Source organism: Odontesthes bonariensis, chromosome 1 (genome assembly GCF_027942865.1).
Source record: "Odontesthes bonariensis isolate fOdoBon6 chromosome 1, fOdoBon6.hap1, whole genome shotgun sequence".
Lineage (NCBI taxonomy): Eukaryota > Metazoa > Chordata > Actinopteri > Atheriniformes > Atherinopsidae > Odontesthes > Odontesthes bonariensis.
The window spans coordinates 38,395,434-38,414,823 of record NC_134506.1 but is presented as its reverse complement, the minus strand read 5'-3'; the positions used below and the strand labels follow the sequence as shown (position 1 = coordinate 38,414,823).

The 19,390-nt window shown below is 38.9% G+C and overlaps 1 pseudogene; it reads left to right on the top strand.

Annotated features, from left to right (window-relative positions):
- The first annotated feature begins 2,183 nt into the window (after nt 1–2,183).
- On the top strand, nt 2,184–15,420 carry LOC142383826 (inactive serine protease PAMR1-like; annotated as a pseudogene).
- The last annotated feature ends 3,970 nt before the right edge of the window (nt 15,421–19,390 follow it).

The following is a 19,390-nucleotide window of genomic DNA, read 5'->3' as shown; positions in this document are numbered from 1 at the left end:
CAAATCAATATAACCATGAATCAAATTTGAATTTTTAATGCACTTTGGGGCGTTTGCAGACGACTCATGAACGTGATCTCCAAAGAATTGGAGTTTCCGTCTATTTGAGGCTTTAGTTGTGTCATGTCCATGGGGTTTTCCCCATGTTTTGAGTACCTAGTTTTGTGTTTTATTATGTTTTAGTTTATTTCATATTTTAGTTTTCTATCTCATGTTTAGTGTTACTTTTGCCATGTTTTAGTTTTCCCTCATGCCTGAGTTTTCTAGTCGTCTTGTATTTAGTTTTCCCCACAGTTTCTGTTTGCTCATCCACCTTCATTCACTTCACCTGTAGTTTTCTCCTCAGCTGCACTCACTCACCAATCACCCTCCTCAGTATTTAGTTTCCAGGTTTCCCCTTGCACTTTGTCAGATCCTTGCACCTTCAGCGTCTACACCGTTTCACCGGCGTCAAGCTAAGTTCAGTACTTTCAAGTCATGCCAAGCCAAGTCATGTTCTTTGTTTTGTCAAGTCATAGTCATGTTTTGTTTTCCACAGTCTAGTTTTGGTGTCTGGCTCAGCCACGCTTTATGTTAACCTTTTTTTTTTTTTTTTTGTGGAAAAAAATTAGTTTCCTTTTTTTTTAAGTCCACATCCGTGTCCTTTTCACGCCTCGCAGCCACCCATTCTGACAAGTAGACCTTTACCACAGCTGTTTCCAGTCAACTGTGGCCACGATTCAATAATGCATGGTCACAAGAAATGGAACCCGTTGTTTCTTGTATTCTCATGATAAAAGTTGTGATTGCAACTTCATAAGTTATTCCCACACCCTGGTAACAAATGGTCATGTTATATTTTTCCTATTGATGTCACTATGTACATTTGTAGTGTGGTGAATCCTCCATTACTTTATTTTTCAACCATAACAGTGTGACCTTGTTTTTCTTATCAGATTGCTTCAAACTCGCCATTTTTTTTTATTGTTCCTACTGATGAATATTTTTTTTTTTTTTTTTTTTTTTTTTTTTTTTTTTTTTTTGTTGTTGATGTCTTAGGAAGGGTAATTTAATTTGCATGGAGATCTTTGACCACATATTGTGGTTTCACTGCCCAGCTTTAATGTATTTAGATTCATATTTAGTTATTTAGCAGACACCTACAACTGAGGAATAACATTCAAGCTTTAGTGCTGTAAGAAAGCCTGGCCCGTACATTAAGACTTGAATTTGATTGAGGTATCCAGTGGAATTTTATAAGAAATGGAGCGATGTGTGTTCTTTTTGCTAATTCAAATGAAGCTTTTGTGAAAGCTCAGTTGGGAAGATCTGATACATTTAATTCACTCTTTCATATCTCTTGGGTTTCCTCTACTCATATGCCACTCCTTTTTTGCAAGCTGTCACGACTTTCTACATTAATTATATCACATCACCACTTTATCACCACCAATGGCCATCCTGCTTCCTTTCTCTCCTAGCCAATCAGTCTCTTTTCTGTTCCCTTTTAAATCTCACTTCTGCTGCTATTTTCCTCCTAGATTGTGTGTCACGCATCCCACCTTCTCCATGGCTGTGTTCGAAACCGCATACTACTCCCACTACTCATACTAACTTTTTGAGTTAGTAAGCGGGTTTGAGTAAGCGAGAAGTTCCCTGATGCATACTAGATTCTCTGAAATGTTGGGTATGCATCATGAGGTTACTACTCATACTCAAACTACCCAAGATGCAACGTAACGTGACATCGCCGATCGTCATTTCCTGTCAAAACGGCAGTTTCAAGCTAGCTACAACGAGGGTAGGTTCACTTCCTGTTTTCAAAACTAAAGCACCAATTGTATCGTAATGGCTTTCCCTATGATAAAAGGCAACGGGTATTTTATTCTGTGAAAATAACCGGAAGGGCGTTGCTCACTACGGCTAGCTTTAGTAGCGCCGAATTCGTGGGAACAAAATTGTAAATAGCCGGTATTTTGTCAGATTTTCAACACGTTGGGGATCTAAACGACTACTTTCTCGCCTGAAAATGTTTCAAATGTTCCTAAAGTTTACAGAGTTTAGAGCTTAAGCGAAATCAGCTACAGGCCGGCTGATTTTGGCTCAGGCAGGAGCGAGATGCATTGTGGGTAAACACTCTGCATACTGTCTGATCGATCAGTATGTAGTATGCAGTTTGTAGTATGCAGTTTCGAACACAGCCCATGACTTCACCCTCTCCTTCAGCCCAAGATGGAGCCTCATCCAATGGCCACTACCAGTGTCGAGACTCTGGGGTTTACTTATTGAGGTTGCTGCACTGAAGTCTAAAACACTTTTCAATCCCATTCTAATCTTATTCATCCAATCATTTGTTCTTCAATCTGTCATCATTGTACACATAATGATTGTGTGTTACTCTCTCATTTGAGCTATCTTTATTGAAATACCAAATGCGCTACCACACTCTGAACCATCTGTAAGTTTTTTTTTTTTTTGTTTGTTTTTTTAACGTGACGGGAGACCTGTTAAAATTCCAGTTGTCGACATGAGAGAAAAGACTTGGGTGGTATACTGAAGCAGACATGATTCTGATATTTTTATACTGTAATATGCAAACTGATATGAATGAGACGGATGAAGACATGTTCAGAGAAGGACACTGATCACGACACCAATGTTTCTTGCAACCTTTGCCGGAGAAACGGTTGAAGAGACAATTTTTGTGTTATTGTTTTTGCATTTGCGGAGATGACCACTAGCTTGGTCAAAATTGGAATATCACATGGAATAAACTCCAAATAACTTCAGAATAAAGAGGGAATACCCCCTCCTGTTTGAACAATCATGAGATCTGAGTTATGAATAGAAGACACTAAGTTTTCTAAACCCTTCTTCCAGTTATATCTTAAATACCCACAAATCATTCTAACTTTATTATATTTTAGTAAACAATGAAAATAGACATTTTGCCTGAAATACAAAGCATTCCTCAGCTAAACTGCATATATTCCTCTTGATTCATAGTACCTCCGGGGCCTCATTTAGAGTGGTACAGTGTGTTTCAGGGAGAGGTGCCCATGCTTCACTATTCATAATGAGGGCAGGTCAGTTGTTGCCCCTGGACAGAGCTGAAGAAGGTCGCGAATGTCAAAGAAGGGTTGGATGAGTCAGTCTCCTGGCTCAAAATGGAATATTTCCCTGAGCAACTAGAGGGGCTAAAAATAGCTGACAGAGTTCTGTGGATAATTACATGAACTAAAACCATTGGTCTCTGCCGTCAAGAACTCCTTTCAAGAGTTAGTTTGGCCTTGTGACCTTAATGAAACTTTTCAGAAGTGTGTCATAATGTGGAATACATAACCCCCACCTTTCATCTGTCCCCTACATCTCTGCCCGCGTCAGGTTCAGTATGACAGGATGAGGCAAAATCTTCAGTCATGATTGATAGTTCAAAAGATTCCGCTTTCAAAAGCAGTCACTCATGCTTCTTTATATTTGTCAACTCGAAGTGATGGGAAAGATGTGGTTGTCACTTCTTTGGTAGGAGAGTTAATTACTGCTGTGATGTTTTCAGCCAGACTAAACTATTTGCCTGCTGTGTGTAGAAACACACTCTCAGCATGCAATGAGAGTTTCATACTGAGTGATTTTGTCAGTTGTAAAACTTCTTCCAGCTTATTGCCCTCATACTGATCATAAGAGCCGTTTTTTTTAACCCACATAAAGTGAATTTTGGCCACTTGAGGGCGGCAAAGGTAGCTGTAAACCCTTTCCGAACACTGTCACATCTTGTAAATTTACTGTGTGACATATGACTGATCATACGACGCAACGCTACCATTCATGGCGGCAATTCTGGCTAACTGGTGATTTAATTTCAGATACTGAATATTAATGTGGAGTTTTAGTTTTGGTTCTTATGCACTAAGAAAAATGTCTCTGCTCATCAATCAGCAGTTAGTTGCAAATTTTTTTTTTCTCTCTTTTGGATTGTTAGAATAATAAGGTTTAATTCGAAGAACAAAGCAAAGAACTAGCAACTGCATGCATAAAATAGTGCCAATGAGACCTGTGAGACGAGAATGTTGTTTGGATTCCAAAACAGGAGAGCAAACGCAGAAATGTTGTTGAAACGTGTGCTAGATGTGTTTCATTTAGCAGTACATATTAACAGGCAAAACAATGAATATAGAATCATGTATTTAATGTTACTGTTCTGTATAAATATCTTACTTCTTCCAGGTAACATCTTTTGGATGATCTGAAGAAAATCTGAAGAATTATTTGCTCATTTCATATATTCTAATCTATAACTGTGATTTTCAAAGTGTCTAATTTGGAAAAAGGCTTTATGGTAATTTAAAAAAAAGGTTTTTATGGTACTTAACTTTAGAATGAGGAAAAAAACAGTGCAAAAATATTCAAATCTATTCAACAAAACAGCTATTGCCAGCTTAATTTTTATTTATTTTTTTATAGACATTCTGCTTTCAGCCTGCTCGAATAGAGAAAATGACAATGGATATCAAAACATGGAAAAGGTATATGTAAATGATGTAAAAGCTTTGGTAATGGAAAACAAACCCTGGACATAAAAAAAAAAGGTTAGGTTCTGCTGATCTTATGAGTCTTATTGCTCCAGGCATTTGTGAGGAGACAGACTTCAAACTTTTCACAATGCCATCAAAGAGAACATCTGTAATCTGTTAAACATGCTGTTTGCCTGTCATGGCCTGTATGACAGCTGATGTATGATGAAGTATGTAGTGAACACATGTGGCTTGCTGTGGTTGTAGAAGCAGCGTTATTCATTTACAACTACTAGTATAAAACTACTAAAAGTCTTACATAAAAAGGTGAAAGAAAGTATTTGCAGGAAAATGAAGACAGTATTAAAGTGAAATGATTGCTTTATAATCTCACTGATGAATTATTCATTAAATCGTTATCTATTATTCATCTTGAATCATCAGAATGTCACCAGTATCTGGATGGTGGGTTTGTTTAAATTACTCCGTATATCATTTTATCCTCAGACAGAACACTGATTTACATGTCAGTTTCACTTTTTGTACCTTTTCTCTAATCCTTTTGTTTATCTTCTCTCTGATTTTGAGTGTGACATTAGATAATGTGAACACTTACTCAAACACGAGAGAAAATAATGCATTTAACGGAGCCGTGAACTCATTAACATCTGAGACGTGAACCCAAATCGACGACACTAATCTTTAACAGTGTGTTGTGTTTTAAAAGTTTGTGATATTATGCACTTCTCATTAAAAGTAAATTAAACTTTCATATAAAAGTTGTGGGAAAAGAGAATTAAATATTTTCTTTGTAATTTGGTTGAGTTGAAGTTTCAAGTAGCAGAAAAGGGAAGGTACTTAAGTTACTTTCCATCAAGGCATTAACATGAAGGCGTTGTTTTTAAAACCTATTATTAAATGAGTTTCTTTTCTTCCTTTCCATAAAACCTCTCTTACTGATTTTTTTTTTCTTTTTTTTTTTCCCCCCCCTCTTCTGTCCTCACTGGTTTTCACATTAACATGTCCATATTACCCTCAAACGCACTTTCCACTTCGCCTGCCATTTTTTCTCTCTTGTTGCTATTTGGTGCTTCAGGACTCATAATGTGCGAAGAGAAACAGAAACCTGTTGGTGACCTGCATGAGTTCTGATTGGCAGCAAACAATTTAAATCTGCTTTCACAAACGAAAACTCATTGGAAGGAATGGGTTAAGGACCCCTATCCATTATGCTGAGACTGGAAATCTGACGTATATTGCTTTGTTGGATTTCAAACAGATCGGAAGAGTTTGAGTTGGTAGCTAACGTGCTCTTTTTCCTCACAAGGAATATGCCCTTGCTCACTCTTGTCGGCCCTAAACTCTTTTACCTCCTCCTAAATCTCTGTTTCTGTGTAACAGGGTGGGTACATGGTGAGTAAAATGCTTTTACTACAAACATCCTTATGAATCCTGCTGCTTTTGAGAGTCTTTACATCACATTGAATGCTCTTTGTGTAAATTTTGCTGATGTTTAACAAGAAACAAGCTGCTTGACTTTGTCGCTGACTAACTGTGAAGTTATTTCATGAGAATGACTCACTTCTTCTTCTGTGGGAAACATGCCACAGTTAATGCTACACACAGTTTGTGCCTCATTAAAATGACACAAGCACATATATATTGGAGAAATTAGTGAGTATTACATGCTTTGGATGCTGTTGTGTTTTACTGTGTTTAACACAGATATCCAGAGTTATTCAAGGCTGGAATATTGGCTAATATTGGCAATTGGCTGTAGTCTTGCAGGCCAGATTTACTTTTCCCTGCTTTGCTGCATGCTTACTAGAAAATGAAAACAAAATACAGTACTAGACATTAACTCAACCAGGATTCGATCTGAGATGTAGAAAGAAAAAGCTGGTGTCTCTGGTGAGGATTTAGTTTTACAAACTGTTTACATCTAAGCTTGAGCTTCATGGCTTTAGCTGCTAGAAAAATCCTCTGCCAGGATAAGTTTTTCAGTCACTGAAAAATGCTGCTTTTGTGTTTTGCAAAAGGAATTCTGATCTGCAGAATCAGATAACACTCAAATGTCCTAAAAGCACAGATTTGGTCCTCAGTGATCACTTAAACACATCACTCTTCAGTTTTTTATTTTTATTTTTAAGATATTAGAGGTTTCCATTGTTGGCTGGAAGCTTTTGTTTTGATTCCACAGCTCTGACAGAAGAAAAATGCCCGAGCTCCAAGTGGAATGTCATGTGTCGGCCATGTTGCGAGTACCACTTGATCCAGTGTCGGTGTCCCTCAAATGGTTTGAGGGTGGGCTACACGGTTCCCTGCTGCCGGAATGCTCTGGATCAGTGTGACCCCTGCATCATCCACCCAGGTGTACCTGCGCTGTCATGTAGAAGTGCATTTTACCTGTCAGAATCTATAAGATGCCTCAGTTGTTTACTGTTCTTTGTTGTGTACTGCTTATGCTACCTGCTTCTGTTTTCCAAGCATTTGCTGCCCACAGGGAGAAAAAATGCACAATTTCCTTTCTATTGGATGATATTTTGTTGAAGAACACATTATAATAATGTCAGCAATGTTCACGAGTCCTGAAGTAAACTGAAATATTTGAGCTTATCATGGTGTCAAAGACAACACTTAAAACTTCTTTTGTCCTTGTCAGGCTGCAGTCTGTTTGAGAACTGTAAAACCTGCCACAATGGAACATGGAAAGCTAATGACGACTTCTTTGTCAATGGAAAGTATTGTACAGAGTGTCGTCAAGGTTGGAGTGGAGGGGATTGTAAAAGTGAGTCATACTTCTCTCATGCAGTATAACTGTATCGCCTGATTCTGCCACACACTGAATTAATATTTTCTGATTCTCATTGCTGATGGAAGGAAACAAGGATCATACTTTACAGAAATTTCAGGTGGTTAAGAAGACTTGAACAACTGCACCTGAATCATATGTCCAAGTGATGATATATTTCATTTACTCTGTTCACACTGACTGACAGGTCTTTGAAAAACTAACGGATGCTTAAAACATCTTTTATTCATCATAAAAACTTCAAAATCGGTTTATATCTGCTGTATTAGAAAACAATCTGTAAAGAGCTTCCTCTTAATTTACTTAAAGGAAGAGTAATTACCACATACAGTCGACTACTTCACTATCTATGAAGATATGCTACAGGAGTTCCTTAACAAGCTTTGCCTTTAGCCAGGCTGACATTGTAAATGAGAATTTGATCTTAATGAGTTGCCAGGTTAAATAAAGATTCAACAGAATTAAGAAAAAGAAAAAAAATGGAGAAATGAATACAACAAAAAAAGAGGCCTATTGTCATATGCTCATTTGTGATACCTGACACAGACACTTGGTGGTGACAGTGCTTTTTTGTTTAGTTTAGCTAAGCTACAGCTAAAATCAGCAGACAGTTTCTATTTGGAAAATAACAATGACATTTATGTTTCTTTCAAAAAGAGGAAACCAAAGTCGCCACTTGTAATACTCACTATCATGGTATTTTCCAGTCTCGACTTTTGATTGCCCAGGGCATATTGTCTCGTGAATGCCACTGAGTCAGACACTGTAATTAGATTTACGTAAGACTAAGCTTTTGTAACTTCTCCTGCCGTCAACCCTTGAAAGTAATAGCACTTAAACAAAATAGGCAGAATACTAAAGACACTGAATAATATCAGTGGGGAGAATTTTTACATCTTCTTTAGCCATTCTATGTCCTCTGAAGAGCACACCTCAGCATGAACAACAGCATGATATAAAGCATCATGGTTATTGAAGTGCCCAATTGAATCTGATTACCTCATCATTTTTTGGCCATTATCTGCAGCCTCACACAGCATGCCACATTACTGGTCCGGCTTGCAGCTCTCAGAACGTTTAGTGCCACTGTGACAAACACACATTTAATGGTAATGTTGTTTTTAGGAAAGTAATTTCTATTTTTTGGGGGGGCAGTATGTGGAGGGATAATTCAGCGAGCTCAGGGTCATATAGTCCTGGAGAGTTACCCTGCAAACACCCGATGTGAATGGACACTGCAAGTGGAAAAGGGCCGCATCATCGAGCTCAGGTATGCGACTTTAATGCTTATAGGAGAAAACTTGGGAACGATGTTTGTTTGAGTTTGGAAACACTTATCCATCCGTTTCTATGCCCATATTATCCAACTCAGAGTCCGTGAGGGGCTGAAGCTTATGTCAGCTGCTGTCAGGCAATAGCTGTGTTGGCCCAGTTCACCATACAGACCACCGACTATTTTACAATGCTCAATTTAGAATCACCAGTTAACCTAACATACATGTTTTTGGACAGTGGAAGGAAGCTGGAATACCAGGAAAGAACCCACGCATGCATAGGGAGAACATGCAAACTCCACACAGAAGGGCCTAAGCCGTGATTCGCACCTGCTGCCTTCTTGCCGTGAGGTGACTGTTTCAACCACCACTGTGTACTACCAGAAATGGCCACATGAGTCATATGTCTCCTGCTGCTTACAGGGTTGGTACTTTACAGTAAGCTGTTACGGGTCATATTTAATGGTATGAACAGACGACCTATTTGATCATTTCAGCTGGAGGACTTGTTAAAAAGCCTCTCGTCCAATGGCAGCAGGGATTGGCTCCAGCCCCCCTGCGACCCTGAATTGGATTAAGCGGATATAGAAAATAGATGGATGGATGGATGGATGGATGGATGGATGGACTTGTTGAATGTGATGTAGTACTTGTCTGGAATGTTCCTTAATGTGTATATATAACATATTTTAAATTTCCAAAAATGTCAAATGGCAGCATGTTTTCCTGGTCTTTTGGGTTTAATGATACATCATTTTATCAAACAGAATATGTTTAATGAATCTAAATTTAAAAAGCTGTACATCGATGAATGTGAATCCAAGTAGTAGGCTGTAAAAACGATGACTTTCACTCTCTGGGTTAGGATTGACATAAACTCCAGTGTAAAGATCACAAATTGTAGATAGTTGTAGTCCTCTTTAGGTTATCACTGAATTGTGAAATCAAAAGGTGAGAAGAAAGTTAGATAGCAAATAATTTGACCTCCAAATTCTCCATGCAGAAGACCACTTTTTAAGTCTTTAAAGTTGAAATATTATGTCACAATCTCTGAATAATTGACAAACTTTCTCCGCTCTCATGGCTCTCAGGTTCTCAGCGCTCAGTTTGGAGTCAGATCACAACTGTGGTTATGACTATATTGAAGTGCGTGACGGCGATGATTTGAGCTCCCCAGTGATTGGTCGGTATTGTGGGAAACAGCTGCCTCCTCCAATTAAAAGCTCTGGGAACTACTTGCACATTCTCTTCACCTCAGATGGCTACAATAGCTTTGATGGATTTGTAATCATATTTCAGGAGAGTTCAGGCAGGTATAATCGCATTAAGTGATGTGAATGCTATTTTTGAAACACTGAATTTATACATGCTGACGAAATACCAAAACACTCAACATAATACATTAAAAAATGTTCACAGAGGGAGCTGTGGTTTATTGAACTCATAACATAAGCAGGTCCTTATTTCAGCCGCTTGTCAGCTTTTCCAATACAAATGATATCACTTTCAGTTTGACATATCCATATTTGTGATATTCTGTAGGTATTTCCTTCTGGTACCATGAATACTTAATACAGATGACTCTGCGGCCTCTACATACATAATGCAGAACAGACGCCCCAGGACACTTTTCCTTTCATTTCTTTGAATCTGTGCAGTCTGCGCCTTCTGTTAGGGTTGTGATGTTAGACGAACAGTCAATGACAAAGATTTTTCAGGCCCGTTCCTCTGCTCAGTTTGCTGTCTTTGAAGCTAATCATGTCTCCAACTTGCATCCCATTGGTACGGCATCAGTAAGTGCCGAGGCACTTCTCAGTGGTGCATCTGCAAATAAGTTGAAGAACTAACTCTCAGGGTTTCTCTGGAAGTATCCGGGAGCGATTACATTTTCATGACAAAGAGTGTTTTAAAAGCAGCTTGAGCGGGTGGTCTCATTTATGTAGATGAAGCTCAATTAATGGTGTCACATAGAGATAAAACTAAAGGTATTTTTTCAAGCTCGGTTAAGAAAATCTAATAAATGCTGAGCTGAGGTGTGCAGTATTGACATCTTACTTAAACTTGTTGTTTAAAAATCTAACTGGAGGTGTTTTAATGAGATGACATAAAACATGAAGCTATCTTGGGGTGATCAGATTGCCCGAAAGATTAGGGCTACTAGCACGTGAAGACAAATGCCTCGTTATTTCTGTGCTCTCCTTCACCATGCATTCACCAAAATGAACTTTTTTGTAAACTTATATTGCCTCAACTTTAACTTTAAAGATTAATCTGCCATTTATCACAACCAGAACATTTCTCCACAGTTTCAACCATGAAGAATGCAACATGTGCACCCCCAGAGAAAACAATGAATGGTTACATGCTGCCTGTAAATGGCCCTAAAGCAGAGTTTGTATTTGTAAACTACTGATACCATTCACCTTTCATATTGACAGGTTCACAGCAGAGGACCTGTCTACCGAACGGAACATGGAGTGAGACTGTTCCCTTGTGTAAAACAGGTATTTTATTTTACTCTCTAAAATTTGGTTCTGATGATTTTGGAAAAAAAAAAAAGCTAGGTATTAAGATATTTTTGTGTATTTTCTCCTCTGTCCATATGAAGGCCACACAAGCCCAGTCTTGTGTTCGCCTCCATTTAAATTGCCCCATGGCTACCACAGACCTGCAGACACAACTGAAGGTGCAAAGACAATTGATTTTTTCTGTAAAAAACCCTACTTATTGATCGGAAACTATCGTAGTACCTGCCTCTCTAATGGATCCTGGAGTGGGAGACAACCAAAATGTGTAAGAGGTAGGTAACTATTTTACGTGTGAATTTTTCTTAAATTGCATGTTTGTTCCCGACAGGTTTGCATAGAATGCTTCTTATTTCCTCTGGTAGAATATCTGGCCCAAATGTGAGCCATTACAAAGCCATTACAAAGCCATAAGTGCCAAAAGGGGACCAGATCAGACTAAAATGTGTCTGCTATCTCGGACCCCAATCTCTTATCTTACTGAAACGAATATTTGGGACAAATGAGAATCCTAAAGTGATCCTAATCTACGAATTGTAACCTGCTTGATTTGCCTCTACAGTCTGTCGAGAACCTAAAGTGTCCGGACTTGTGCAGCAAAGTGTTGTAGGGCCGCATCAACTGTTGAGGTATCCTTTTTGTTGCAACGTCGATATTTACTGAAAGGTGGCACACTAAAAAGACACCCAATTAGTTTTGATTGTGTTATTGTGCATTGCATTTTCATGAAACTTATTGTTTTTGAATGGGGTTTTTGACTGAAGAACTACAAAAAAGTGATCCCAAAAACTGGAGCCATTCTTAGGATGGATTTTTGGGATGAGATCAGTGACAGCAGAAGACATTAGTATCTACCAAATTACTTTTGATGCTGCCAGCAAGGGCACCAATTACAGAACACAATGACTTTTAAGGAGGCTACAGGATTTCAGTACCATCAAAGAGGTTTATCTTTTTTATAGAATGAGTCTCTTAATTAATTAGCAATTAATAGGATAGTTCGCCTCTTTTGACATGTCCCATATTAGCAATATCATTTATGAACATTGACTTGCTCCCTGCTGCGTCCTGTGAGCCGAGTTCCAGCCTCTTTTTGGCGTTGACGAAGGTAGTCCGGCTAGTTGGCTGGGGTCAAAAAAATAAAGCATCTTGCTTCTCAAAACAATTTGCGTTCAAAAGAGTGATACATTTGCATCACAAAATCGTTCTCCAGGAAAAAGTCAGACCTCACAATCGCTTGGCGCTATTTTCTCTCCCTTCGTATCACTGTGTGCTGCCACCTGCCTACAGCCGCGCCTGTTTCACGGTGTTTACTGCTCGGTCTGCACTTCGGTCTGCACGGTCTAAACCGTGAAACAGGCGCGGAGGGAGAGAAAATAGCACCAAGTGATTGTGAGGTCTGACTTTCATTTCTATCTCAAGGAGAGTATAGAGGTTTATTAACAGCCTTGGAAGTAGATAGCAGCCAGCTAACTGATAGGAAAGTAGCAATAGAGTTTGCTCCATTTGCTGACAAATTAAGGTTAAAGGTTCAGGAAAGTTTTCAGGAAGTTAGAAGGTGTCTAAGATCACTGAGTAAGCAGTGCTTTTTTAAAATTTATTTATACACCAATGTTGAAGAGAGGATATATAAAGAGAAACTGCATGGCTTTTCCACAGAGAGAGTTCAGACCAAAGACTCCATCTCTTACCCAGATACAGCATGCATGACCTGCTGTCAGCTGGCTTTATTCCGCTCACACTGAGCAGACAGTCCAACGAAGATACAGCCTCGGAGCGGATGCCTCGAGGTTTTCACCCAGTCTACACGAGCATCGAATACAAGTGTTCCTCACCTCTCTACCGGCACACAGGGAGCACAAGGCGCATCTGTCTGAAGACTGGCAGGTGGAGTGGGGTCCATGCTTCCTGCTCACCAGGTGAGATCAGTGTAACATTTAGCTTTTTATGACTATTTCACGTTTTTCTTTTTTTTTTTCTGTGAGACTGGTTGTTTTTATGATGTAACCTGGTCTGGTTTGATAAATACCAAATGGTGTCTGAAAATATTTGAGAAATTTTATACTGTAAGTGATCTTTGTGTTGCATTAGTTATCACTTAAACATTATAAGATTATCTTAAAGTGCATTTATTAGTCAAAATGTTAAGAAAAACTTTTTTATTCTAAACATTTTTTATTTTTAAATGTGTGTAATAGGCACATGGTTGCCAAATGGCAATGATGTGCAATGATGGAAAGCACCAAATAAATCTTAAATATCTGTGTTGAAGAAGTGTCCAATTTACACAGTTAAGTCAATATGTTTCAAATGATTCATCAGTTGAAGGGTAAGTATTTCTTTGGATTAATTCAGTCGTTGAAATTCAGTATCATTCTTTTGTTCCATTCTTTTCATTTTCCATTCAACACGTTCAGATTAGCTTGACTCTCACTTAGGAAAGCCGTGAAACTAATTTGGAATTTACCATCATCCTGTTTGTCATACGTGTGGCCACTGTGACCTCAAACGAGCATTTATAGGCTCACTTAAAAAAAAGAGTTTGAGATTTGAGGGAATTAACTCAATCTGTTTCTCACACACATAGATTAAAATGTTGAAATTAATTTTGCACCTTTTTGCAGACATGAAGCTTGGATTTTGATGTCTTTTCTTTTTCTTGTCTGTTTGTTTACTTTCCACAGTTTGTGGCAAATTTGACACTTTTAGCAGACACAACCTCTCAGACACTCAGTGGCCGTGGCATGCAGCCATTTATATTCGCTCACTTCCTGATCATACTGCAAGCAGCCACGGGTCCCCTGGAGGGACGGTGTTGGACCAGCAGGGGGCCTCAGAGGAGTCCACATTCTGGTCCCTGGCATGTAGCGGGGCTCTGGTCGCCCAGCGTAGAGTCCTGGTGGCGGCTCAGTGTGTGCTCGACAAGGGCAATCAGCAGCCCTTTGATCCTGCTCATGTGAAGGTTGTCATAGGGATGAAATCTCAGACGTCCAGGGATCTGCTGAAAAGCTCGCACCACCTCAGGGTACAACACAATTAACAAGTCTTAAAACATTACCACCGGATTATCATTTTTAACAAAGACCTTTCATGTATTTCATTTTTCTTTCTTGTTCTTCTTATTCTGGAGAACTTAGAGTCCAACTACAAAACAGATCACAGAATCATTTCTGCAGTGTGTCGTAAATTGTAACATCAACAATACCAATTAAAATGTATATCTTTTGTAAGTCTCATTTTCATACAGGAATCCTAAAACCATTTTGAAATGCATATTACCTTAATTGCTTCATATCTTTTTTATAAATTGTTATGTTCATATAGCACTCAAAAGTTTCCATGACTACTTAATCTAACAAACAAGAAAGATAAAAACATCAAGCAATGACTACATTTAATCTTATGGATAAATTTTTGTTTGTAATTTGTGCCAGATTAAATCCTTTGGCATTGATATATGTACTTAAAGCTTAAATTGGACTCAGCTCTATTTGATTTGGATTTGAAGTGTTTGCAAACCATGATGAATATGACCTGATGTTTACATGTGTACAAAAAACAAACAAACACACAAACATTGGAACATACTTTAGGCTGTGTTGGGTTCTGTCCATAGTTATCACTCTCTCTATCTGCCCCCCGACAGGTTTCAGACATTTTGCTCCATCCACATTTTCAGTCTGCTCCAGACTCCGATTTGGCTGTGCTTAAACTAAAGGACAAGGCCAAGATCAGTGAGCATGTGTTGCCAGTGTGTCTACCCAAAATGCAAGGCGGAGAGGTGACAGTGCAGGAGGCTTACACTTCGAGGTGGATTCTGCCAAACAATCCCAGTCACCTTAGCCGTCGTACAACCTTGAGCCAGACAAAAGTTGTCGAGATGAGTGATGTTGCTCATTGTGAAAGGGAGTTTGCACAAGGAGGAGCATATACCACGGTGATCGGTGACAACTCACTCTGTGTCATGAGCAAGCCACCCAGTCCTCAAAGACCGTGTCCCAGTGTTATTCCTGGCATTGCAGTTGTGCAGCCTATGTTTTCCTCCACAAAGGGAGTCCTGTCAGGCCACGAGGAGACCCAGGAAGCCTCGGGCGCAGGCTGGCAGCTGCTTGGTTTGGAAAGTTTCATCTATGAGAAAAACACCTGCCGCCAACACAGTTACACAGTTCAGACAAAAATTGCAAACTTTCGAGATTGGATAGAGGAAAACATCAAGTAGATATTTTCATTGTATAGAATAGATTTTCTATCCACATGGATACCAAGTGTCATGTGATCATGTAAACTGCCTTTAAAGAGGCTCTTCTCTGTGTTGTTGTTCTGTATTACTGTTGTTGTCTGCACATGCAACAAATCCTTATGTCAAATAACTCACCATGATACTTATTGATCTTTGAATGTTACATTTTTTTTAACCTCTAGAATAAAAAAGTCTAACAGATACTCTTTATAGAGTTTTTTGTTGTCCAGTATCTTAATCCTCAACTGATAACATTATCACCTTCAAGAAAAACTACACGAAATCTTTATCCACTGATAATCTCTTGGACCTGCTTGTCTCTGTCTATCTCTAGATTGTGGCTTAAAACCAAAATGTAGCTTTACCATTTGTTATCCACCGTCAGCTCTACTACCTCAATCTGTCCTTCATTGAAAAAAAAAGAGTTTTTGTCTCCCTCTCTTAGTTCCAGCTCTCTTACTAGCTTGGCAAGCCGTGTAATCTCTGCCAACTTCAGGCTTCTTGACTCTGAATATGATAAACATTTTCAGAGAAGAAGAAACCATTATCTGCAAAGTCAGCTACACATTTCTGCAAATATGCAGACTGTAGGTGTTTCTCTCTCTGTCGAAATTAGGACCTTTGTAATTCAGTTTGCATGCACACTCTAGGGCTGGGCGAGTTAACTCGTTATTATCGCGTTAACTCGTTAGTTATTTAACGCCAATAAATATTTTATCGCGCGTTAACTTTAATTTTTTATTTTTCTATATATAATTTTTTGGGACTTTTGTGCCTTTAATGGATAGGAAAGTTCAGAGAGACAGGAAGCAGGGGGCAGAGAGAGGGGGAACGACACGCAGCACAGGGCCGTCCGATGCGGAACTCGGATTGGGGCCAGCTGCAGCCTCTTCTACATGGGGGACCTGCTCAACCCACTACGCCACAGACCACCTCTATTTTATTATTTATTTTATTATTGTAAAAGTCTGTTGCTGTCTGCTGCGGAACCGGAAAACAAAGTAATTGGCGGATCCACCAAACATGGAGAAGGGTACGGAACTTTTACTCAGCCATTTTCATTTTAAAGTTCTTCCAGACGGCGGAGTCGACAGAACCAAAGTCATCTGTAAACACTCCCAAGTTGAATTGTCTTCTCAGCGTAGTAGTTCCAGTCTAAAATATCACTTAAAGGAAAAACACACAACTGATAGCAGCAAGTCATTCAAGGAAACAGACAGTGGAGCGAGGCTTCTACATAAAAACTACAGAAAGATGCTGATGTTAAAAGTGTGTTTGCACGACAAATGTTATTGCACTTTCATTCATATGGCAGCACATTTAAAATAAAACTAAATGCTAAAAGCTATACACTACTTTTGAATTCATTTTTGGATTTTGTGTACAAATGCGATTAATCAGGGAAATCATGTGATTAATTAGATTAAAAATTGTAATCGTTGCCCAGCCCTAGCACAGTCAAATTTCTAATAAAAGATAATATTCAATTAATCTGGTAGAAAGGAGTTAACATTCTTCGAAACAGCCCAATACAGTGTAACTGTGGGCAATTCCAAGCCATGCATATGTGCATGTGCATGGCATTACACCAAGTATAAACCGAACATTCACCTGTCACGGTAAATATGCACAGAGCGTGTGTGTCTGCAGCCTGTATGCATGTGATGTTCCGCATTCGTGAGTTCCTCTGCAGACTGTTCAACGTGTGCTGTCATTGAAAAACACTCTGAGAGGATTTGCTAAACTTAGCTCTCACTCCTGCGACAGAGACACCCGATGTGCTCACCCAGGCTTTGTGCAGGACACCTGTAAAGCCCGGCCAATTAGACAATGAGTAGCTCAGTGCTCAGTCTCTGCCTCTTCCAAGGTGAATTGCAAAGATAAAAGCCGATCTGCAATTCAAGGTCTTTATGTCTATTATACACAAGATGACACATAGTTGTGAAATATAATAGCATTTCTCGACAAAACATGATAAATAACCTTATAGGAAATGCATGGAAGTAATGCATTGCAGATTTAAATAGTTTCAAAACCTTTAATAATTTCTACATTTGAGTGAGACTTGCATTTCGGTCTTAATGTTGTCCAGAGCTTTCTGTTGTAACATGATTCTATGATGCTAAAAACGTTGAAGGTCAGCTCATTCTTTAAGAGGGAGAACATCCCACCCACACCTGAGAGGAGGTACTGACCTTTCATCTCAAATCTCCACCTTCTGTGTGCGCATCAGGGTGTTTGTTTGGCGTGCTTAGATTTCTTCACCTTAGTGTTGGAGAAACCTAGTGCTACCAACAAATTCCTCTCCAAAAACTGCTCATCCTAATGCTGCTTTAATTGTACACACAGCTAAAAGGAAATTCATCAGGAAAGCCGAACAGATTTTAAAGAGAGGACTTCAACAGGTGAGCACTTTCCCTTTGAGAATGTTAGAAATGAATATTTACTGTATGCCTCCTTTATGAGAAGATGTGGAGTCTAGAAAATAGGTTTATATACAAGGAATTCAAAATGTTAGGGAGAACAACTCTGCCTGCCGTTTATATCGTTTTTCTTTCTTATAGTGGTCAAAACTCCTTCTTTTGTTTTGTAAATGACTATGTTTTGTATGAATGGCATTCCTCATACTGTAGATAGCTGTTAAGTTAAACATGGACTTCTAAATATAGTTTTAAGAGAGGATTTGCCATAGATGATGTGACCCCATTCTGAGCATACCTGAGTGTGATGATTGGTGCTTGGTTGTATTCCTATCCCCACTCCTGGGTGGATATCTTGATGTAGGTCACGTCAGGATGCTGGCACAGTGCTTCCACTGAAAATCATCCCACCACAAAGTCTTGAAATAAGCTGAAATATAAAAACTGTCAAAATGAAAGATTAATGACTTCACATCTCAAGCCGGGAACGAGTGTCAACTAACGTATTGTGTGGATGTGACAGTTTCTTAAAGCGATGCAACACCGCTTGCCTCGGGCCACGTGTGCATCAGTAAAGATATGATGCTGTGTGCGATCGACCCCCACCACAACTCAAGACAAAGCCGCAAGAAGATGAAGTTCAAAAGAATCCCCTGAAGGGTTAGACAGTTAATCCCAAGTAAATTAACTTGATAGATTTCACACCATACAGTTTCTTTTTCAGTACTTCAGGGAAGGTTACTTACAAGGGGCGAATGGTCGGCAGAGGGCTCTTGTGTGCTTCCCTGCTTGATCAAAATTGCTGTTTTTTTTCAATCCATATTTAATTCTACTATTCATCATTTTATTTCATTGTTCATGGGGAGGGAAATGACGCATTAGCTGCCTGTTTGTTGCCTGACTCTTAACAGCTTTGCAGAAAAGAGGCAAAAAGCTGAGGAGAAGTGAAGATATGTGAATAGTCATGTAATTTTAGCCGCTCGTTGTATTCAGAGGTGACATGAAAATGATGACACTGTTTTCTTCCTCAAACATACAAAAAAAGAACCATACAAAAAAAGAACCAGTCAGCATTAGTGTAACACATCGTCACTGAACTGAAGACTCGGGATTTCAGTCAATCAAATTCAAATGGTCAACAATTAAGAATAGAAAAAAAGGAAATAAAATCTAATTAGGAAAAAGAAGGAAGTCAATAGGAGACAGAGTTATATAAGTGATTGACTTACCAGGAAAGAAGGTCCTCCTGTGACGTTGATTGGAGCAATTAGTCAAATTAGTGATTGAGAATCTCTTAAACAAGCTCCAAAGCCTGTCCAGAGGACACAAAATATCCAAAACAAAAGACCCAAATTAGATCCAGCACTGCCTCCACCTTCTATTGTTAACCTGCCAGAGAAACTTTGGTCCCAACCATGGCTTTGGAATATCAGTACTGTGATGTTGCAATGAAAAATATTTATCGATTAGTTCATCTAATTTTCCATAGCGCTGAGGTAGATAAAGCATTTGGAATTGCACATTTTCCCTTCATTCCCACAGTTTTATCAGATTAGTAATGGATCCATGATATTCTCATAACTATTTTTAAGGAATGCTTCGTTCAATATTATATCATACCCTTCAGTG